Here is a 25,856-nt window from a genome sequence, read left to right on the forward strand (position 1 = left end):
ATGTCACCATACAGGTCGAGAATTTGTGGTTTCCCAGACCTGTCGAGACGGAGATCAGCAAGTCTGGGGCAGTCAAAATAGAATATGAAACATATAGAGATATAGACAAGCTCCTATGTTTCACCCTATTTTCTAAATACTTATTGTACCCTAGTGCTGCTCTTCTTTCTAGAAGTCATGTTCGCTCATCATTTGTTTCAGCACTTCTGATTCAGACTTTTCATGAGCAAGTCATTCTGAAAATGTTTCAATAGGGAGTTCCGATACGTCGCTGTGCTGAACTTGTTTTATCTCTCTGTGTGGGTGAATTGTGGCGCGTTGGTCACGCGTGACGTTCGTTTAAAAACTATTGCTATCAAACAGCTATGCGATAAAAGAAAATCATCCCCAGAGATATATCTACCAACGTCACAACCATTCACAGCACATCAATAAACATAGAACCACCAACAGCACATCAATAAGCACCCATCCACCAACAGCACATCGACAAACACCCATCCACCAACAGCACATCGACAAACATCCATCCACCAACAGCACATCGATAAACATCTATCCACCAACAGCACATCGAAAAACATCCATTCCTCAACAGCACATCAACAAACATCCATCCACCAACAGCACACGATAAACATCCATCCACCAGCAGCACATCGATAAACATTCATCCACCAACAGCACATCGACAAACATCCATCCACCAACAGCACATCGACAAACATCCATCCACCAACAGCACATCGACAAACATCCATTCCTCAACAGCACATCAATAAACATCCATCCACCAACAGCACATCGATAAACATCCATCCACTAGCAGCACATCGACAAACATCCATCCACCAACAGCACATCGATATAAACACCCATCCACCAACATCACATCGATAAACATCCATCCACCAACATCACATCGATAAACATCCATCCACCAACATCACATCGATAAACATCCATCCACCAACATCACATCGATAAACATCCATCCACCAACATCACATCGACAAACATCCATCCACCAACATCACATCGACAAACACCCATCCGCCAACATCACATCGATAAACACTCATCCACCAAAATCACATTGATAAACATCCATCCACCAACAGCACATCGATAAACACCCATCCACCACCAACAGCACATATAATAAACATCCATCCATCCCCCAACAGCACATCAATAAATATACACTAACAACACTTCTAATAAACAGCCATACCCCTATCACTGTCAACACCTGACCTAGCCAGAGATGAACACGTCTTATCTTGAGCCATAAATAAATACATTTTTTTAAAATGCCTACAGAACTGAGTGTCTCTAAGTGACAACTGATTTTCTACTCTTCACGACTTCAGTGTTCTAGTACCCACACATTGACTAATGTCGAAATGACCGAGATCTGTACTTCAATCTTGACTGAAATTACTAAAGGCATGTCCAATCACACCATGTAGCCTTAACCAAGAAAAGCAAAAAGTTCTAGAAGATAATCCTCTTCGCAAGACAACACCCCAAGCGCCCTTCAATAACATTCTTGTCAAGTATAGGACTCGAGCTTGAAACTACTGCGCGGTTTAGTTCCATTCTAAATGTCTAGTAGTTGAACCTAGTCTCTTCTTATCTTATAGAATACGGACGTTACTTCAAACAAGAAGATGATTATATCCTACGCGTCATGCATCTAGTCCTGCATGTTAACCAAGCTAGGTTGAGAATGTATTTCACATGTCTTCACTTTGTTCCCCGCTCTCATGTCTATTATTTCTCCCCACTTACACATGACCACTCACCAACACACACTTTATCAATTCCTCACCTCTCCGTCTCACTCACACATACACACGCACGCACCCACACACGCTTACATTCTCCCAGTCCATTCTTTCCCTTCTTTGAATGCCTCTACTTCTGGGAGCAAACTATTACCAAATGCCGAAACGACTAAACCGTGTCATCTATCAAGACGGCCGTGTCAGTCTTGACATTGAGTCCACGAGACAACACTCAAAAGTGATCATCCACAGAGTTAGCAACTACAAAAACAAAAACAAAAAAAACACGTGACCCGAGCAGCGTCAGCGCGAGCCTTGTCTTGAATGATTGTCCCGAGACCAACCGTTACAGAAGGCCACAAACACTGACATGCGACGTCGAAACTTGTGGGCAGTTTGGGCCAACAGCTCGTTGCCACGTCACAGGTCTGGCGTCAAGCCCTGTAAGCACAAGCAGGTCGCAACAGAGTTTGCGTAGTCAAGTGAAAAGATGCACTCATTATTAATCTTCGGAATCGAAGACATTGGCATTACTAGCATTTATCCATATATCGTTTTTTTCAACATGTTTCACGCAGCATTGAACCAATAAATTAAACAACTGTTAAAAACTATGCCACAAACACACAATAGTTTTGAATTCAATGTACTCTATCAGGAGAGGTGGTGGAATGATAAAGCACTTGGCCTCCTAACCGGAGGGTCCCGGGTTCGGATCCTGGTGAAAACTTAAATTTTTTAATTTTATTTCGGGTTCTTTATGTCGCCTCTGAGTCCACCCAGCTCGAATGGGTACCTGATATTAGTTGGGGAAAAATAAAGGAGGTTGGTCGTTATGCTGGCCACATGACACCCTCGTTAACCATGGGTGACAGAAGCATCATCTGCCCTATACACCGCATGGTGTGAAAGGTGAACTAGACTTCAATCAGATGAAATCATTTTAACATTGTAACAAAGATTTGCATTGCAACGCTAGGCTTTCATATTCATTCTGAAACTGACATTTGTTAAAACAGCTCCTACATTTATGTCTGAAATTCGCTCCAAAAAGTTTCCCAAATTGATTTTGCTCTATAATTATGCAAAACAAAAGCTGAGCCGAGATGTCCCTTATTGCTAAGTACAAGCAAGATCATTTTTGTTACCATGACAACTGAAGAGGTAAGCTGCTCTGTTTACGTAATCAGCAGACGTACAGACCGACAAGATATGAGCTTAAATTCCCAAACACACGCAAGCTTAACAAATGCCTGGGTCGAATGGAGTTCTTGATGCCTGTCAACGTTGGACACGTAATCAGCAGGCGCCATGTAACACTAGCTGGTGATTCGCGTCTGTATTTATAGATCTTCATTTCAAGAACAATTAGAAAATTATTTGAATCCCAAGTTGTTGTTTTTTGAACAGATGAAATGTTATTGGCCTTTCCATCTCCGTTTGACTAGCTTCTGTTTGGCACTTAGTTTATATCATTAGTTAGTTAGAGACGCACCACAGAAGACGTATATTGAACGGGACTAGTGACGCTTGGGATATTTTGGGTTAGAGACTGGAAAATCAGTTAGCGATTGGATTCTCTTGGGTAAAGACGTGTTTTATTCGACTGAGACTCTGACTGTGGCCTTTTTCTTGGACTAAACATTATATTCATTGTTCATCAGTGTTGACCACATCTTTTCACTAGTTAAAATCGGTGGTGTTTATTTGTGTTGTTAGTCTACTGCACTGGAATACACCCAAACAAGAAACTCAAACACTTGCTGAGTAGTTTGTCATATAGTTGACAGCAATACAGATTAAACAACCATCACACTTGACAGTGTTCAATATTGGGCTATAACTTTCATTTGTCTGGGGAGGGGGGGGGGGGTCCCCCACTGTCTCTAAAGATAATAGACACATCCAGAAGATTCCCTGTTGATGGGGAGACATCTGTTGTGACTAAACACGCACTAATACCACGAGATGTGCACTAATACCACGAGATGTGCACTAATACCGCGAGATGTGCACTAATACCACGAGATGGGCACTAATACCACGACATGGGCACTAATACCGCGAGATGTGCACTAATACCACGAGATGGGCACTAATACCACGAGATGGGCACTAATACCGGCGAGATGGGCACTAATACCGCGACATGGGCACTAACACCGCGAGATGTCCACTAACACCGCGAGATGGGCACTAACACCACGAGATGGGCACTAATACCACGACATGGGCACTAATACCACGAGATGGGCACTAATACCGCGAGATGTGCACTAACACCGCGAGATGTGCACTAACACCGCGAGATGTTAGTGATACCGCGAGATGTGCACTAACACCACGAGATGTGCACTAACACCACGAGATGTGCATTAACACCGCGAGATGTGCACTAACACCGCGAGATGTGCACTAACACCACGAGATGTGCACTAATACCACGACATGGGCACTAATACCACGAGATGTGCACAGCAAACTTACAGTACCACTTCCCAGTCTACATATAAAGCATAAATATTCATTTAAAAAAGGCGACGCTACGGGCGTAAGTCGTTTTTTTAAGTGTCGGTGCGTGCATGACGTGTGACGGCCAGTGGTAGTGACCCAGTTACTCGCAGGACTGTAACTGGCCTTGTGACCAATGGACCTCATTCACCAATTGTAAACAAACAACATTTAGCCACGTGGTTCTCTATCTCTTCTATACAAATTACGTAATACACACAAGCTGTCACGTGACAGTTTTTTTTCCATTGTTTTATCAATATTATCAAGTGGCTAAATGTTGTTTGTTTACGATTGGTGATTGAGGTCCATTTAATGACAGCAATAAGTAGGTGAACAGTAGGACAGTGGTGGTGACCAGCAAGTTGGTGAACTGTAAGGCTCTATCGATTTCCCTAGAAATGTGACAGTTGCTGTATATATATCGCTGATAAAAGAAATTACTAGATCGTTGGCCACACTAAGAAAACTCTAGTTTGACCGTTGTAATTTTCAAAGTAAAAAAATATATCTTTAAATTTGAATTTGGCTAGAGAACTAGGTCTAGATCTAGATCCAACATCGGTTTGGAATGAACCATCAGGTTCGGGAATTTCCGAATGAAAGGCATTCTTGATCCAAGAGTTTAATAAATCAATGTTCAGAAAAACTGTGCACATCGTCTTCTTCTAAGTCTAGATCTAAAGGCGTATCATTGGATTACCTTGGGGGGGGGGGGGGAAGAGAGGGGGGGGGGGGGCGAAGTAAAAAAAAATATGTTTCATTGTTTTTAATCTAAGATAAAAAATACTATTTTTTATATTTTTCTTGTTAAATTCAACAAATTAATGTAATGATTCTGTGTGGTCAACTTACGTGTTCGGTCCGAACAGCTGCGTTTGTGTGCTTGTTTACGTGAGGGTGTGTGTGTGTTAATGTGAGGATGTGTGGGTGTGTGTGTGTCTAAACAATCTCGCCTTGTTGCCACATTGTGTTCATATTTGTCATGTTAACTTGAGTAATAAATAACACATCTATTTTTAGCCAGAGTTATTATGCCGAGGTTGACAAACTAAATATAATCTATACACACACGCGCGCACACACACACACAGAGGTAGAGAGACATGTACTATTACGAGTTTTCTGCGTCCACGTTGAATTAATGACCCCCCCCCCCCCAAATATTACGTAACGGTCGGGCTTCAGCGTGTGCAGGCAGAGAACAAGATGATAGAATAGTTCGACCTAAGTACTTTACTTATACACTTCACGGCCAGTTAGTAGCAGACAAACAGACCTCACCGGCCCAGTGGCGTAGCTATCGTGGGGGGGGGGGGGCAAATGAGTTCGAATTTATTTGGCCACAGAGTCACGGAAATGTTAAGGCAAACCCTCAGCCCCTCTGGACAACAGAATCAGTCGCCATGGGCTAACAGTAAAGTAATTAAAGCTTCCCCTTTCAGACCTTGCGATTTATAAGGCTAATGATGTTAAGGTCATCTGTTTCTGTGGCCAACGGTTCACAAGCAGGGTGGCATGGCCAGCACAACGACCAGCCGCCTTTACTTTCCCAAACTTAAAGCAGGCACCCATTAGAGTTGGGTGGACCCAGGGGAGTCCTAAAAATCCCAAAAAATTCAAAAATCGCAGTCTTCGATGAGTTTCGAACCCAGGACCCAATGTTTGGAAGCCAAGCGCCTAACCACTCAGCCCCCACGCGCCATGGACTATGAAGGACCTACACCTTCGGACCTAGATTTCAAGTGCTTCCTATCTTTCGTGTATCTCTGTTCTAAAAAGTTACATTCTCATTAACAACATTGCGTTGAAAGAGTCCAACATGCTAGGCTGAGGAGTGTTGTTGCCTGACCATTGACTCGCAGCACCAAATTTCTGGTAAACAACTTAACCACTGTAGGCATAATTTTAACAAACATGAAATAACTTCTTTGTGAACCAAACTAAATATAACTTTTTACTACAGCTTAGACAAATTCAATATAGTAGACTTAAATAATAATTTAAAAAAAAAATGGTATTTTGAACAAAATCTAACTCATTACATAAAACACGCCTTTACACTCTGGCATCCTGGGCTCGTCTGACGTACCAAGCTTACGACAATTCCGCTTATCTTACACCATTCAAACCGCATAGCAAACCAACCAATCGCTAACTTCTTCTCGCCGTCACCATAGAAACACACACACACACACTTCATAAAAGAGTACGCGTATTTGTTACATAGATAGAAATGGAAAGCTTTACATTTGAACGGAACAAGCGCCAATAATACATGGCTAGGTCGTTCGCCGAGCCTCTGTAGCCAGCGATTATCGCACAGTCTACAAGTAGGTGGCGAGAACACTACAAGTATTTAGCTGCTTAGACAAATGGTTCAACTCTATAGACAAATGCGACCTTAACAATCGAACAAGAATGGAAAACAAGTGAAATAAGAAACAAGGTTACAAAGACAGTTTGTGTGGAGACACAAACTCACAATCGCCCCCCCCCCCCCCGAAGTGGTCCTCTAGGCAGGTAAAAAGGCAGGTTTCAATATTTTCAGAAAGAACATCAAAATGAAATTCTATCAAAGACAAATGACAGAGAAGAATGGAGAAAGAAGGTTGACGGATCTTGTGTGAGAACAAATGAAATACAACAAAAACAACACTTTTTGAAAAGCTCGCTTATAGAGTGAAATTGCATCAATTATTTTGAATCAAACACAACTGTACCCAATGGCGTAGGTTACATGTTGACAAGAGTCCCTGCCTTGTTTTGGGATGGGGAGGGGGGGGGGGCCACCGCTCAATCACTGTCGTATATCGTATATTGCAAGGCTTATCTCCCGTTAGCTTAGTACATAGTGACCATCTCCCCGACCCCCCCCCCATTTTATCTAGAACATGCTAATTTGTTTTTTAAAACAAAGTGCTTGGTGGCATGGTGGTTGAGTGGTAAAAGTCCCGGGTTCGAATCTCAGTGAAGACAGGGATTTTTAGGTTGCTCCTAATGGGTACCTAACTTTTAAGTTAGGGAAAGTAAATTCGGTTGGTTGATGTGCTTGCTGGCCATAGAAACAGATGACCTTTACATCATCTGCCCTATAGCTCGCAAGGTCTGAAAGGAGAACTTACTTGTTTGGTTTGATTGAAACAAGTAATTTAAACCTGTACTTTCAAGGTCAAGATGTTTTGAAGTTACATTAACACACTGAGCTACACACTACATAATTATCTGTACAATACAAAGCAACACACTATATATTTATATATACAATATACACTGAGCTACACACCACATAATTCTCTAAACACACACTCAGCTACACATTATATACATCTCTAAACACAAAGGTACACACTACATATTTCTCTGAACACAAAGTTACACACTATGTATTTCTCTATGCAACACAGTTACACACTACATATTTCTCTATACAACACACACAGCTCCACACTACATATTTCTCTATACAACACACACAGCTCCACACTACATATTTCTCTATACAACACACAGCTACACACTACATATTTCTCTATACAACACACAGCTACACACTACATATTTCTCTATACAACACACAGCAACACACTACATATTTCTCTATACAACACACAGCTACACACTACATATTTCTCTATACAACACACAGCTACACACTACATATTTCTCTATACAACACACAGCAACACACTACATATTTCTCTATACAACACACAGCTACACACTACATATTTCTCTATACAACACACAGCAACACACTACATATTTCTCTATACAACACACAGCTACACACTACATATTTCTCTATACAACACACACAGCTCCACACTACATATTTCTCTATACAACACACAGCTACACACTACATATTTCTCTATACAACACACACAGCTCCACACTACATATTTCTCTATACAACACACAGCAACACACTACATATTTCTCTATACAACACACAGCTACACACTACATATTTCTCTATACAACACACACAGCTCCACACTACATATTTCTCTATACAACACACAGCTACACACTACATATTTCTCTATACAACACACAGCTACACACTACATATTTCTCTATACAACACACAGTTACACACTACATATTTCTCTATACAACACACACAGCTCCACACTACATATTTCTCTATACAACACACAGCTACACACTACATATTTCTCTATACAACACACAGCAACACACTACATATTTCTCTATACAACACACAGCTACACACTACATATTTCTCTATACAACACACACAGCTCCACACTACATATTTCTCTATACAACACACAGTTACACACTACATATTTCTCTATACAACACACAGCTACACACTACATATTTCTCTATACAACACACACAGCTCCACACTACATATTTCTCTATACAACACACAGCTACACACTACATATTTCTCTATACAACACACAGCTACACACTACATATTTCTCTATACAACACACAGCTACACACATTTTTTTCGGTCAAGATGTTTGAAGTCACATGCACGTGACGAGTTAGAATACTATGTAAGACCCAACAAGATACACATTTCAAGTCTCAGGTAAACAGACACAGACTCGATGTGAAGTGATACTCCAAAAACTCCTAGTGATATTGGTTTATGTGTTGTGTAATCCTTGTTACCTCGACCACGACAAACTTCAATTCAGCAAATCAAGATTCACTAACATTCAGAGGACGTAGTGGGGTAAAATTATATTAGGGGGTTATTCAGAGAACAAACTACCCCAAGTTAAATGTAGAAAGAGGAATGTGTACGAAGGACTCGTTTTTAATCATCAGCGGGCGGAGGGGGTGGTAAGTAAAAATGCTACTAAAATTAACGGGCCCAAAATAGGTGAGCGTGTATGTGCATATTAACAATGATATTTAATGAAACTTTGGTCTAAAAAAAAATGTTTACAATATGCAAGAGGTTACGTCCTGGTTTACACAGTGTATGCATGTTGTATTTAACATGTCATGTCCTCCTGGTCAGGTAACAAGCGGTCAACATTCCTTCTCTGGCACCAAAAGAACTAACAATTTGTAGCGTTTCAGCTTTAAAATATGCCAATGGAAACTGACAACTATTTTAGCTAATGTGTAGTTTATGTATATTTCTGAAATTTCAGCTCTATCTAATTCATTATATATTCACGTACTTGTAGGTATAATTACCTCGTATGTAATTCATTATACATTATATATTTTTCCTATACGTATATTTAAGCTCGTAAGTAATTTATTATGCATTCATATATCAGTGTATCTTAGCCCGTATGTAATTCGTAAATGTGTATATTAGATCGTATGTGATTCACGTATGTATATATTAGATCGTATGTGATTCACGTATGTATATATTAGATCGTATGTGATTCACGTATGTATATATTAGATCGTATGTGATTCACGTATGTATATATTAGATCGTATGTGATTCACGTATGTATATATTAGATCGTATGTGATTCACGTATGTATATATTAGATCGTATGTGATTCACGTATGTATATATTAGATCGTATGTGATTCACGTATGTATATTTGAGACCGTATGTGTTTCACGTATGTATATTTGAGACCGTATGTGTTTCACGTATGTATATTTGAGATCGTATGTATATTAGAGATCCCATAGCCAAGTGTTGTTATCTTCTGTTTCACAGAGCAGGCACGCTTTCAAAATCTACTGAAGTGTGTACATTTAGCAAACATTCAACTGCGCTACATTGGGACCACTTGAGAACACACAAGTAGGTCACAGGTCGGGCGACATAGATCTAGATCTACCTGAGGTTGACAGTGACAGAACACACACAGTCACGTGAACAGGTTTTGTAGCACACCTCTTCCGTGCACACAGAAAACTACATCTACTCAACACAACACACGGACACACGGGTATACACTACAGACTTCTCTATACAGCACACAGTTACACACTACATATTTCTCTATACAGCACACAGTTACACACTACATATTTCTCTATACAACACAGTTACACATTACATGTTTCTCTACAACAAACACAGCTACACACTACACATTTCTCTATACAACACACACAGCTACACACTACCTATTTCTCTATACAACACACAGCTACACACTACATATTTCTCTATACAACACACACAGCTACACACTACATATTTCTCTATACAACACACACAGCTACACACTACATATTTCTCTATACAACACACACAGCCACACACTACACATTTCTCTATACAACACACATAGCTACACACTACTACATATCTCTGTCTATAAGAGTACTCACCAGCAAAGAACAAATGTAATCCACTTCAGCACACTATATCACAGTAACATTAATCCATGAATTGAGCAAGTGCGTAAGAACGTTTGATCGTAATCCCTGGAAAACACACACAAAAGAAAGAAAAGCAATTACAAGGCTGAAAACACCTGGGTGGAACTGTTATCGCCCACCCTCCTCTTTTTTTTTTGTCCTTTTTGTTGCTGTATTAGGCACTACATATCAAACACATAATAACCCTAACGTAAGATAGTACGATGACACACGAGAGTCTGTCACAGGCACAACGGTTGGAACAAGAGACTCGGTTAGTTATGGAATGAAAAAAACAAGAATCGCAGTTTTTTTTTATATTTTTTATAGTTATTATGAGACAAGGCTATGCATTAGGAAAGCCAAATTATTATTGCGCCTATAGTAGATACAACGCTCTGCGCATTCTAGACGTGTCCACATAGAAATACACTTGCTGGTAGATGTTCATTTAAGTATTTGGCAGCTTGTTGGTAATCAGCAGTCACATTGTGAAACCAGTAACACATTGAACGGGGAGAGTTGTGACTGCGAGGTCAGCGTGACCCCCCCCACCAAACAAACCAAACTTAACACGAGCAAGACATTGATCAAAAGAATCCTAAAACACATTCCAAAAACAGTTTCACTTTCTTACAGCCTCCCCCCTCCTCTTTACACTGACCCCCTCCCTTTTCAAGCGACTAGAAAACTGACCAGGTACAAGGCCGCAGGATGATCCAAGCTCGTGGGTGAATGGAGGAAGTCAGCGCTTTGTAGTAACGGAGCGACTTGGTTTGTTTGCACGCTGTTTACACACTTAGGGGGGGGGGGGCACACGTTCAGACACAAATAGCTCCTGCCTCGTAGCCTCATTGAGTGACACGATACAGGCATAACCTTGGCTCTCAAGGGGCTCCGCCTCGTAACACTCGAGAGAGGATCTCTATCATGACATCCACAACGAGGCTTCATTCAGAAATATGATCGATTTAGTAAGTAAGTTCCCCTTTGTGTTACGTGGCCAGCACAACGAGCAACCGCCTTTACTTTTTCCACCAACTAATGTCAGGTGCCCCTCAGAGCTGTGTGGACTCAGTGGCGCCCTAAAGATCCCGAAATTAAAAATTCCAGTCTTCACCAGGATTCAAACCCGGAACCCCCGGGTCGGAACCCAATTGCTTTACCACTCGGCCACGGCGCCTCCAGGATCAATCGAAAACAACACAAACTAAACGATGTTACACGTGAGCGATCTCATAAACGTGACAGACGGAAGAGGCCGAAGAACACCGAAGAGGCCGAAGAACACCGAAGAGGCCGAAGAATACCGAAGAGGCCGAAGACCAATCCTCGATCCGCATGAAACCAGAATCCAACGCAACTAGCAGCTTGACTTGAGCTCTACAGGGGACGCAACACATTCACCATTTATTTCTATCTCCAGACCCAAGGAGTACATTCAATCCACCACTGGCCTTTGTTTTCAAGTTTACATACATTGGCCGGCACCACTGGGCTTCAGCAATATGTCTTTTTACCCTTTAACCCCCCCTCCCCTGGAGGTACACTTGAGACACAGCATGCAATAAGAAAGTTCACATGAAACTGGGTGACTTTCTACAGTAATAAAACAATGTGTCCCATTCCCTCGTCACTGGGGCACCGGGTAACACTGAATGAATAGACATTCATTCATAATTGGGCAACAGTTCGCAAGGCTAGGTCAAGTCAACAAATAAGTACTAAACCATTTCAAAGTACAACAGAAGACTACTCTCTAGTACTCTTCTATCTCTATTACTGTAATTCTCTCTAGTCTCTGCTAATCTCTATTCTCTTAATCTCTCTAGTCTCTAGTACTCCCTATTCTCTTAATCTCTCTAGTCTCTGGTAATCTCTATTCTCTAAATCTCTCTAGTCTCTAGTAATCCCTAGTCTCTAATTCTCTCTAGTCTCTAGTACTCCCTATTCTCTAAATCTCTCTGGTCTCTATCACTGTCCAGTCTCTAGTACTTGTTAGTCATTCGAACTACTATGGGGCTGCTAGAATAAAGTAAGTGAAGTCAGTAAGGATTCCCCTTCTTGGCCAAAAGTTGATGATGGTATCATGTGGCCAGCACAACAAAAAAACAGCTTTTACTTTCCCCAACTCTGTCAGGTACCAAGTAAAGCCTTTTTTTAAAAAAATCTTAGAAGACGTCATTTAAAAGACACAAAGATAGAGGCACATTTCTTATTCCATGCGCTAGAACAAATTCGAACACGTGCTCCTTCTTCCCTAGTGCCATTCGAGAATGGAATGAGCTGCCTGAATCAGCCAGGAAAACCAACGCCTAAGCAGAGTTTGTCATTCGATTAACATACATGACTAGATTGATTGACACGCGAAATGCGTATGACGTAATTATCTTCTTTTATTTTTTTAAGTAACGTCTGTAATATACTGGAGAAGAAAATAATATACTGAATTCAAAACACCAGTACTCGAGACATTTGGTTGAGCCCTCCATCTCCTGGTCAAATATATTAAAACGAGTCCAGATCAACTGCACGCTGACATCAGGGAACGAGTCAACTACCCGCCTTTTTATCTTGCACGGAACTCATGCCAACAGGATTCGAACTTTGGACTCACGGTTAGACAGGCATTACGACTCGGCCACCGCGTCCGTGAAAGTAAACAAGAGGAGCACACAGCGTAGTAAATCTCCGGCTGTTTGTCCACCCACGCAGGGAAGTCACTGAGGCAGCTTTCCAAAAGTGCTGCTGGGCCTGTCCATAACATTGTGTTACACGCGGCGATAATGGTTTTATCTAGTGCTTACTCCGAACAACCGATGAGATAGAAGATTTGTTGGATAGAAGATTTGTTGGATAGAAGAATGCAAAGTAGTAAGCGTCCTTCCTAATTCTATTTCTCAGAAATTGAAGTGTATCAAAATCAAAATGTGTCATCAATCCCTTCTTTTTAAGAATTACAAAACAATGTTTTCTATTGTATGGGTTTAATACTAACGATCTCGATCTATCCCCATCTACCACGCCCTAGTCACCTTCTTTAGAAGTAGTCACCGATGTCAGATGTCACCAGTTAAAAGCTGAATACAGGCAGCTCCTTGTATTCAGCTTTTAACTGGTGAAACACAACTAATAGGACTAATTGATGATTTTTCAAAAGGTTTAGATAATAGTGAACAAATAGATGCTATCTTACTAGATTTTTCTAAGGCTTTTGACAAGACAAAGTTCACCACCATAGTTTGCTTAAAAAATTAAAATATTTCGGCATTAATGGTCCACTGCATCAGTGGATTAAAGACTTTCTGATAGGGAGAGAACAAACTGTAATAATAAATGGCTCTAAATCAACACCGATAACAGTAAACTCAGGTGTACCTCAAGGAACAGTCTTGGGTCCACTACTATTTTTAATTTACATAAATGATTTACCAAATTGCATTAGTTCAGGAACAAAAGTCAGATTATTTGCAGACGATTGCATAATATATAGAACAATAAAAACAACACAAGACACAGATATTTTACAAAGAGAATTAGATGAATTACAGAAATGGGAATCAAATTGGAGCATGTCTTTCCACCCAGAAAAATGTCAGTTGTTAAGAGTAACAAAAAAACTAAAACAAATTAATTCCACTTATCTTATTCATGGCAAACCAGTAACACAGACAAAAAACGCAAAATACCTAGGTGTTATAATAAATGAAAAACTGTCATGGAATCCACATATTGATGAAACTACCAAAAAATCAAACAAAGCATTAGGATTTATTAAAAGAAATTTCTATAAATCAAATAAGAACATAAAACTAAAATGTTATTTAACCTTGGTTAGGCCAATAATAGAATATGCATCCTCTGTTTGGGACCCCTCAACTCAAGAAAACATTAAGAAACTAGAACAGACACAAAAACGAGCAGTGAGATTCATAACAAATGAATATTCACATTTGACTAGAGTAACACCTTTAGTAAAATCACTAAATTTAGAAAGCCTTCAGGACAGAAGGCTCAAAAGTAAAGTAGCAATCATACATAAAACACTGAACCATAATCTTCAAATACAAAAACAAAATTTAATAAAATACTCTGAAAGACACAAAGATAAAGGCACATTCCTCGTCCCATATGCTAGGACAAATTTGTACAAATTTGATTTGATTTGTTGATTTGAGGCACATCGACACAATTTAGGCCATGTCGTGCCTGCAGTCCCTTAAGGACTACTCTCTCTCTAAACAACAAGGGCCAGATTCTATACAGTCATATAATTAAAATCAAGGTCTATTCACAGTTAAAATAGTAAAGGTAGTAAAAATTTAAATATTTGGTAAAAATCTAATGTAAATAGTGCATGTTCACAAATTCAGAAATCAGATCTTCGTAGATAGCCCCACTTCCCGAATAAAGCCCAGTACCTTCCCAGGGTCGACATTATTAAATAGTGTTTTTAGATTAGTGGCTCTAAAATATTTCGCCCTGACATCCTGGTATCTGGGGCAATCAACGAGGATATGTTCCACGGTGAGGCGAGAGTCACAGTACTCGCAAAGTGGGGGCTCCTCTCTCTTCAGTACAAAAGAGTGCGTGATGTAGGTATGGCCAATCCTAAGTCTGGACATGGTTGTGCTACCACGCCTTGTCAGACCCTTAGATGTGGGCCGCCACCTGACATCCGCCACAATCTGCCTGAGTTTACTGTGAGTCTCAGCCTCCCATCGGTTCTGCCACTCTCGATAGGTGGCAGAGGCAATACTTTGTCTCAGGTCCCAGTAGGGAATTTGGGTTCCTGACACCGCATGATTTAGGGCTCTCTTTGCTTCTCTGTCTGCGGCTTCGTTTCCCTCAATGCCAACATGGGAGGGGACCCAGATGAAGGTGACATCCCTACGGTCGGCTGTTATTTGGTCCAACAGCTTCAGGCTCTTATGTACCAATGGGATGTCAGTCTTCATCCGCCCCAAAGCTTGCAATGCAGATTTGGAGTCGGAGCAGATTATAAATTTGGAATGGGTTGTCTGAGCTAGCCAGGAAAACCAGTGACTTGGCAGAATTTAAGTCATTGGTTAATATGCATGACTAAATGCATGACGCGTAGGACGTAATCATCTTCTTTTTTGAAGTAACGTCTGTATTATATAAGATAAGAAGATAAGATAGATACGACATTTTAATGAACTGTACTGTATTGGAACACATTTTACACTGTCTGAACATAGTGGATATATGGTTTCTGAACATACTGTTAGTTTACTATTTAAACACAGAGTATAGTTTCTATCTAAAGGAACACAGCGTATATGTATTTGAAACACATTGCATATATCCTTTTTAGCACAACATATATGTACTATTTAAACACATTGTATATATCCTTTTAGCACAGCATATATATATATATATACTATTTAAATACATTGTATTTATCCATTTAGCACAGCATATATATACTATTTAAACACATTGTATACCGGTATATCCTTTTAGCACAGCATATATATACTATTTAAACACGTTGTAGATATATTTTAGCACAACATATATATATATATACTATTTGAACACGTTGTAGATATCCTTCTAGCACAACATATATATATATACTATTTAAACACGTTGTGTATACGCTATTGGAACATTGCATATATAAACTATTTTAGCACACCCTATAGATACCATCTTAACAAAGTATATACCGGTATAAAGTATATAACAAAGTATATACCGGTATAAAGTATATAACAAAGTATATACCGGTATAAAGTATATAACAAAGTATATACCGGTATAAAGTATATAACAAAGTATATACCGGTATAAAGTATATAACAAAGTATATACCGGTATTAACTATATAACAAAGTATATACCGGTATTAACTATATAACAAAGTATATATCGGTATAAAGTATATAACAAAGTATATACCGGTATAAACTATTAAACAAAATACAAACCGGTATAAACTACACAAGGTATATGCCGGTATAACCTATCTGAACACAGTGTAAACACACACAATACTATTTGAACATACATGGTTGTAAAAAAAAGCTAAAAGTTGGCTGTTTGTCATGTCGAAAAGGTTAAAACACAAGACAGCAAACACACACACAACCAGCACGACACGCTCCCAGCCCCAGGGCGTAATGTCGACTGCAACATGTACGAACCAATGAAACGCCGTTAGAGACAATAATCCAAGCCCATAAGAATCACAAAACCCTTGTTTTGCAGGGGCAATCGCTGCAAGCAGGTAATGTCACCCACTAGATCTAGATCTAGTTTATCTCTACAGCCCTGCAGTGTCCGGGTCTGTCGCCATTCTGGGGAATGAAGAAACAAGGAGACCCGCCTCTTACGTAGCCGACGACTACAACGGAGACAGAACGCGAAGATCGCCCCTTGCAGCATGATGGACAGCCAAACTCTTCAAACACGAGAAGAATGTAGAGCTTCTCCTCTCCCCCACCCACTCGCACACACACACACACACCGTTTTACTTAGGTCCCTTAACCTCAATCTGTCAAGCCAGAGAGGGGAGAGAGTAGGGCCCGCGTTCATTTACACGCTTGGCCAAAAAACCTGGTGGGCGGGAAGGGAAGCAGAGAGAGAGAGAGAGAGAGAGAGAGAGTCCTCAGTTCCCTCTACCACTAGACTTATCAGTTTCCTGGTTTTATCTACACAATAAATATAGATCTGGTCTATATATCTACAAGATAGACAGAAATGGCTGGCGGCTCTACAAGCCGATAGTAAAAAAAAAAAAAAAGTAAGTTTATAAAATCTACGTAACAAAAAAAGGGTGGGGGGAGGGGGAGACGAACATAAAAGAGGGCTTCGATCTCCCCCCCCCCTCCCCCCTTAGAAAAATAAGTTGCTGAGTTGAAATAGTCCACATTCCTTAGACAGCCACTTCCCTCTTGCTACTAGATCTAGATCAAGACTGACACGCCTCGATTTCAAAATGATCAAGCTCTCAAGACTTAGAATGTTAAGCCTATCTACCAGTAGAGCTCGCATCAACCAAAGATTAAGAAAGTGGAAGCATGGGACTTTTGGCATGGGACCGGATAGGCTCCATTCTAATAGGAAATACGCACAACTTCAAGGGCAGCGTTCAGGAAGATTAGAGCCATGGAGAGAAATCTTAATCTTAAATATAAATCACATTGGAAGGTGTTTGGATCTATGGAGAAAAATCTTTTTAATCTAATATATAACGCACATTGGAGGGTGTTTGAATCTATGGAAATAAATCTTGATCTAATATGTAAAGCACATTGGAAGGTGTTTGGACCTATGGAAATAAATCTTAATCTAATATATTAAGCACATTGGAAGGTGTTTGAATCTATGGAAATAAATCTTTAATATATAACGCACATTGGAAGGTGTTGGTATCTAGATTCTATTTCTAGTAATGGAAACAGTTCGACCATCTTAATGAAATTTGACATATGTTAGAACTCCCCCCCCCCCCCATTTTTTAAAATTTTTTTTCCTCCCCTGAGAGACCCTAAATAAAAAAAAAATTTGCACCAGTTAAAATTGTTTTTCTTTTATCTTTTAGACTAAACCTGGCAATGCCTGGTATTTCTGCTAGTATGGCATACAAATATACTTCCAACAAACAAAATAAGAAAACAAACTCGTATGGCACATGGAAGTCAAAGTAGCTTTAAAACAAACATCGCACACCTTTCAAATAGGAGGCTGCCAAATTGTATCCATCATACAAAGTCTATAGAGTTTTTTGTTGATTTTCAACACATAAAATATGTATAAGAAAAACGTCGCTAATAAGATATTTGATGACTGCATGAGATATTTCATGACTGGATGAGATATTATGATAGTATGAAAATAACATCACTGATGTGATATTAGACAACTGCGTAAGAGAATAACATCACTGATGTGATATTAGACAACTGTGTAAGAGAATAACATCACTGATGTGATATTAGACAACTGTGTAAGAGAATAACATCACTGATGTGATATTAGACAACTGTGTAAGAGAATAACATCACTGATGTGATATTAGACAACTGTGTAAGAGAATAACATCACTGATGTGATATTAGACAACTGTGTAAGAGAATAACATCACTGATGTGATATTAGACAACTGTGTAAGAGAATAACATCACTGATGTGATATTAGACAACTGTGTAAGAAAATAACATCACTGATGTGATATTAGACAACTGTGTAAGAGAATAACATCACTGATGTGATATTAGACAACTGTGTAAGAAAATAACATCACTGATGTGATATTAGACAACTGTGTAAGAGAATAACATCACTGATGTGATATTAGACAACTGTGTATGAAAATAACATCACAGATGAGATATTAGACAACTGTGTAAGAGAATAACATCACTGATGTGATATTAGACAACTGTGTAAGAGAATAACATCACTGATGTGATATTAGACAACTGTGTAAGAGAATAACATCACTGATGTGATATTAGACAACTGTGTAAGAGAATAACATCACTGATGTGATATTAGACAACTGTGTAAGAAAATAACATCACTGATGTGATATTAGACAACTGTGTAAGAGAATAACATCACTGATGTGATATTAGACAACTGTGTATGAAAATAACATCACAGATGAGATATTAGACAACTGTGTAAGAGAATAACATCACTGATGTGATATTAGACAACTGTGTAAGAGAATAACATCACTGATGTGATATTAGACAACTGTGTAAGAGAATAACATCACTGATGTGATATTAGACAACTGTGTATGAAAATAACATCACTGATGAGATATTAGACAACTGTGTAAGAAAATAACATCACTGAAGTGATATTAGACAACTGTGTAAGAGAATAACATCACTGATGAGATATTAGACAACTGTGTATGAAAATAACATCACTGATGAGATATTAGACAACTGTGTAAGAGAATAACATCACTGATGTGATATTAGACAACTGTGTAAGAAAATAACATCACTGATGAGATATTAGACAACTGTGTAAGAAAATAACATCACAGATGAGATATTAGACAACTGTGTAAGAAAATAACATCACAGATGAGATATTAGACAACTGTGTATGAAAATAACATCACTGATGTGATATTAGACAACTGTGTAAGAGAATAACATCACTGATGTGATATTAGACAACTGTGTATGAAAATAACATCACTGATGAGATATTAGACAACTGTGTAAGAAAATAACATCACTGATGAGATATTAGACAACTGTGTAAGAGAATAACATCACTGATGAGATATTAGACAACTGTGTAAGAAAATAACATCACTGATGAGATATTAGACAACTGCGTAAGAGAATAACATCACTGATGAGATATTAGACAACTGTGTAAGAGAATAACATCACTGATGAGATATTAGACAACTGTGTAAGAGAATAACATCACTGATGAGATATTAGACAACTGTGTAAGAGAATAACATCACTGATGTGATATTAGACAACTGTGTAAGAAAATAACATCACTGATGTGATATTAGACAACTATGTAAGAGAATAACATCACTGATGAGATATTAGACAACTGTGTAAGAGAATAACATCACTGATGTGATATTAGACAACTGTGTAAGAGAATAACATCACTGATGTGATATTAGACAACTGTGTAAGAGAATAACATCACTGATGTGATATTAGACAACTGTGTATGAAAATAACATCACTGATGAGATATTAGACAACTGTGTAAGAGAATAACATCACTGATGTGATATTAGACAACTGCGTAAGAGAATAACATCACTGATGTGATATTAGACAACTGTGTAAGAGAATAACATCACTGATGTGATATTAGACAACTGTGTAAGAGAATAACATCACTGATGTGATATTAGACAACTGTGTAAGAAAATAACATCACTGATGTGATATTAGACAACTGTGTAAGAGAATAACATCACTGATGTGATATTAGACAACTGTGTAAGAAAATAACATCACTGATGTGATATTAGACAACTGTGTAAGAGAATAACATCACTGATGTGATATTAGACAACTGCGTAAGAGAATAACATCACTGATGTGATATTAGACAACTGTGTAAGAGAATAACATCACTGATGTGATATTAGACAACTGTGTAAGAGAATAACATCACTGATGTGATATTAGACAACTGTGTAAGAGAATAACATCACTGATGAGATATTAGACAACTGTGTAAGAAAATAACATCACTGATGTGATATTAGACAACTGTGTAAGAGAATAACATCACTGATGTGATATTAGACAACTGTGTATGAAAATAACATCACTGATGAGATATTAGACAACTGTGTATGAAAATAACATCACTGATGTGATATTAGACAACTGCGTAAGAGAATAACATCACTGATGTGATATTAGACAACTGCGTAAGAGAATAACATGATGAGATATTAGATGTGCTGGTCACATGACACCCTCGTTAACCGTGGGCCAAACAAACAGATGACCTCTACATCATCTGCCCCAGAGATAGCAAGGTCTGAAAAGGGAAACTCAATTACGATAACACCCAGATCTAGGTATTTTTAGCTTTTAGATTATTCCACGATAACACCTAGATCTAGGTATTTTAAGGTATTAGGTTATTCCACGATAACACCCAGATCTAAGTCAGCGGTTCTCAACCTTTTAAGCTCGGCGACTCCTTTTTACAATCCCCCACTCTGCCCCGACCCCCCTCTCCACACACACACACACAGCAATAGAAGAGTAGGCAATAGCAATCTATATTTTCGATGGTCTTAGGCGACCCCTGGCAAATGGTCAATCGACCCACAAGGGGGTCGCGACCCACAGGTTGAGAACCCCTGATCTAAGTATTATAAGTTTTTAAGTCCGAGAAAATCTAAATGAACAGTTCTACAAACTCAGCATCCATTAAATGAAACGTTGTGGTTAAGACTAAAATAAGTGGTCAAGTCACAGGTCAAGACCAAACGATGTCCAGTCACAGGTCAAGACCAAACGATGTCCAGTCACAGGTCAAGACGAAATGATGTCCAGTCACAGGTCAAGACGAAATTATGTCCAGTCACAGGTCAAGACGAAATGATGTCCAGTCACAGGTCAAGACGAAATGATGTCCAGTCACAGGTCAAAACGAAATGATATCCAGTCACAGGTCAAGACCAAACGATGTCCAGTCACAGGTCAAGATGAAATGATATCCAGTCGCAGCAGTGAGAAGTGTCTACTTAGAGCCAGATTCTAATTTTGAGTTGCACGAGAGTGACCAAACGGGAAATTGCCGCACTGCTTAGTTTCGTTGTGGTTAAAGTCGAGCCCATCTAGTACACGACTACATTGAGAACAAGTTAAACCACTACAATCCCCTCAACTTAAAAGTCTCACATTCACCTAGCTAGCCAACGTGGCAACAATTCACATTTACAATCTTAAGTTTGTTGTTCAAACGTCAGAGCACTCTTTTATCTTGGGACAGTCGCGAGCCAGGATAGCCAGCTTGATTTATCCAACTAGTCATACTTATATTTATTGAAGATACACCACTATATATAGAACAGAGAAATAGAGCAACGAGAAGGAGTCCACCATCCATTATCATCACAATGTGTTTCAGTTGTTTCTTGTTAACTAAGCCAATGCGAAGACACATTAAAACACCGAGACACACAAAACATAATATACAAAGCACGCATATTCACTAAAACATATACACAGCATTCACATACAGGGTTCGACATAACACAACACACACATGCCCCCACAATGCACCAGCCTCCAGACTTTTGTTTTAGTGCGCAGCCAGTTACCTGATGTCTGAGGAGCGAAGAACAATTGGTCGAGATGGAAATGACACAACGAACAACTTTCCGCATTGGCTGCCTGGTCGTGTAGCGTGAGCTCTGAACTGTCATTTTGATCGTTCAGTGTTCAAATCATTCCGCCACCACCACCCCCAGGGCAATGGTGGAATTGTGGGAGGTTTTTGGATACACTTCTGAAGGAATTTTCGAAACACACCATAATAACAAACCAAACTATTTGTCAGAATCCCACAAACAACACTGAATAAGGCTTTTACCGGAGATCGAGAAGTTTTAAAGCATGTGGACATCAATGACAAGACGTGACATACCATTAGATACAAGCCATGGCCTAGACATACCATTAGATACACGCCATGGCCTAGACATACCATTAGATACACGCCATGGCCTAGACATACCATTAGATACAAGCCATGGCCTAGACATACCATTAGATACAAGCCATGGCGTAGACACACCATTAGATACAAGCCATGGCCTAGACATACCATTAGATACACGCCATGGCCTAGACATACCATTAGATACACGCCATGGCCTAGACATACCATTAGATTCAAGCCACGACCTAGACATACCATTAGATACAAGCCATGGCCTAGACACACCATTAGATACAAGCCATGGCCTAGACATACCATTAGATACAAGCCATGGCCTAGACATACCATTAGATACACGCCATGGCCTAGACATACCATTAGATACACGCCATGGCCTAGACACACCATTAGATACAAGCCATGGCCTAGACATACCATTAGATACAAGCCATGGCCTAGACATACCATTAGATACACGCCATGGCCTAGACATACCATTAGATTCAAGCCACGACCTAGACATACCATTAGATACAAGCCATGGCCTAGACATACCATTAGATACAAGCCATGGCCTAGACACACCATTAGATACAAGCCATGGCCTGGACACACCATTAGATACAAGCCATGGCCTAGACATACCATTAGATACAAGCCATGGCCTAGACATACCATTAGATTCAAGCCACGACCTAGACATACCATTAGATACAAGCCATTGCCTAGAACACCATTAGATTCAAGCCATGGCCTAAACATACCATTAGATACAAGCCATGGCCTAAACATACCATTAAATACAAGCCATGGCCTAGACACACCATTAGATTCAGGCCATCTTTCTTGATCAATGACACCAATAGGAATGTTTAGTTCATAAGATTATTTGAACATAATGTAGGATAATATAACTTATTTGTTATGCTCTCTAAAAATGCTGAAATGGAAAGAAGCGTTGTTGTTTTAAAGAGTAAAAAATAAAAAAGTAAAGTTCCCCCTTCAGACCTTGCGATCAAAAGAGCAGATGATGTTAAGGTCATTCAACGAGCAGGGTGTCATGTGGCCCAACCGCCTTTCCACAACTAAAGTCAGGTACCCATTTGAGTTGGGTGGTGCCCTAAAAATCACGAAATTAAAAATCCTAGATTCGAAATCAGGACCCAAGGTTCGGAAGCTAATGCTTAACCACTCAACCACCGCACCTCTTTTTTAAGAGTACACAATTTTAATTTCTGTATTAATGGCTAAAAAAAAAAACAATATAATCATATGGACAAATCGTTAATTGTTGATCAAATATCTGTTCTTAGACTAAAATTCCTTTGACTTCCAAGTTGCGTCATTTTCCAGATAAACTGAATGCGCCATGATGCTTGTGCATCGGTGGCACTACTTTGGAAAGCTGAAAATGGCAAAATTCAAATGTATGTCATCTGTCATGCTCTAATGCGGTCAACGCAAGTCAAAAAGTTATTCCTTCTTTCGGGGAGGGAGGGGGGTTGCGTCCTAGAGTACCGCAAGGCACGGCACAGCGTGTCGTAAAGTCCAAAGCGGAACTGCATTACCGGGGGGATAGATCTAAATATCTATGGAGAATCTAGATCTAGCGATGTTACCGCCAGATAGAAACCAACCTTTTACTTGGCGGTCTAATGCACTGACATGACGCACAAGAGACCAAGAGCGCACACATTGAAGAAATGTGACATTTTATATGGAGAGTCAGGGAGAGACAGAGAGATTGAGAGCCAGAAAGAGAAAGATTTCGAGCCAGAAAGAGAGAGAAAGATTCATAGCCTGAAAGAGAGTCAGAGAGAGATTGGGAGCCTGAGAGAGAGAGAAAGATTCATAGCCTGAAAGAGAGTCAGAGAGAGAGACAGACAGACGGACAGAAAGAAGAAGGAACATAAGTACAAACTATCGCCTGTGATTCCCGAGCCTAAAATGGTTCTTACAAGGAAGGACTATTACGGAGTCGCTGCTAAATTAAGATTCTATATATAGATAGCTGAAGAAAATGGAACACTGTGGTTGGCAGCTCAGATGCAGCCGGAAGAAAGGGAAGACGGGAGGGGGGTAGGCTAGGGTTAGCAAAATAAACATAATTCTTAAAACAATTTAAATTTGTCAGCATGAAGGCATTATTCACCGAGTCCCCACGCTTGTTTTCTGTTTAACAACACATAGTTGCGTTGTGTCTCTGTGTGTGATTTTAAGATGTAACCAAATTAAATTTCTTTTTAGTATAAACACTAGCTAGTTCTAGCATAGGGGAGGGCGGTGGTATAGAAATGCTGTTTATTACAATTATATGGAGGCGCGGTGACTGAGAGGTAAAGCGCTTGGCTTCCGAACCGAAAGGTCCCGGGTTCGAATCCTGGGATTTTTAATTTTCCGAGATCTTTAGGACGCCACCCAGCTCTGATGGGTACCTGACATTAGAAAAGTAAAGGTGGTTGGTCGTTGTGCAGGCCAGATGACAGAACCGTAAGCCAGAGAAACAGATGGCCTTTAGATCGTCTGTCCCATAGACCGCATGGTCTAAAGGGGGGGGGGGGGGGAACTTCATTTTTTTTTGTATATGCCATGTCTCTAGCATCTAAGCTATAGTGTCCACGCGCTAGGTTTAAAAAGCATCAAAATATCGGTTCCTTCCTTCCTTACCATTTCTCCCAGCTCTCGTTTAAATGTTGGCCCTATGCTGAGTGTACAACGCACAGTTAAATAGTAACACTACATCTTTGCAAAAGCAAAATAAAAGAAATACCAAGATAAACCAAGATGAACTCAGGCGTAAAAGCCATCAATTGCGACACATTGGTGCGGATCTAAAGCTTTGAGTTTCACTGAACCACAAATAGTGAAACATAAAAAAAAAATAAAAAATAACAGAAACGTCTTCAGGAATGTTCACATAAAATTACAACCACAATGGTGGCCCACCCTTTTTTTTTCCGGCACGAGGGCTACATTACATTTTCTACACGCATGTCACGGGCAGCAGCAGCACGTAATATCGCCCGTTGCTTCCTTAGGGAGCA

The 25,856-nt window shown here is 39.6% G+C and overlaps 1 protein-coding gene across 7 annotated transcripts in view; it reads right to left on the reverse strand.

The window, feature by feature from the left end:
• Positions 1-25,856, reverse strand: part of LOC106055533 (neurabin-1-like) — a 143,433-nt gene that overhangs the window by 104,459 nt on the left and 13,118 nt on the right. For 5 of the 7 annotated variants that reach the window (XM_056014538.1, XM_056014537.1, XM_056014539.1 and 2 more), the window contains exon 2: positions 10,613-10,708. The gene's annotated coding sequence lies outside the window, so the exon portion shown is untranslated. Of the gene's footprint in view, positions 1-10,612; positions 10,709-16,682; positions 17,063-25,856 lie in introns of those variants that run through there. The other 2 variants (XM_056014535.1, XM_056014536.1) reach the window with 2 other exon arrangements.

Source organism: Biomphalaria glabrata, chromosome 16, assembly GCF_947242115.1.
Source record: "Biomphalaria glabrata chromosome 16, xgBioGlab47.1, whole genome shotgun sequence".
Classification (NCBI taxonomy): Eukaryota; Metazoa; Mollusca; class Gastropoda; family Planorbidae; genus Biomphalaria; species Biomphalaria glabrata.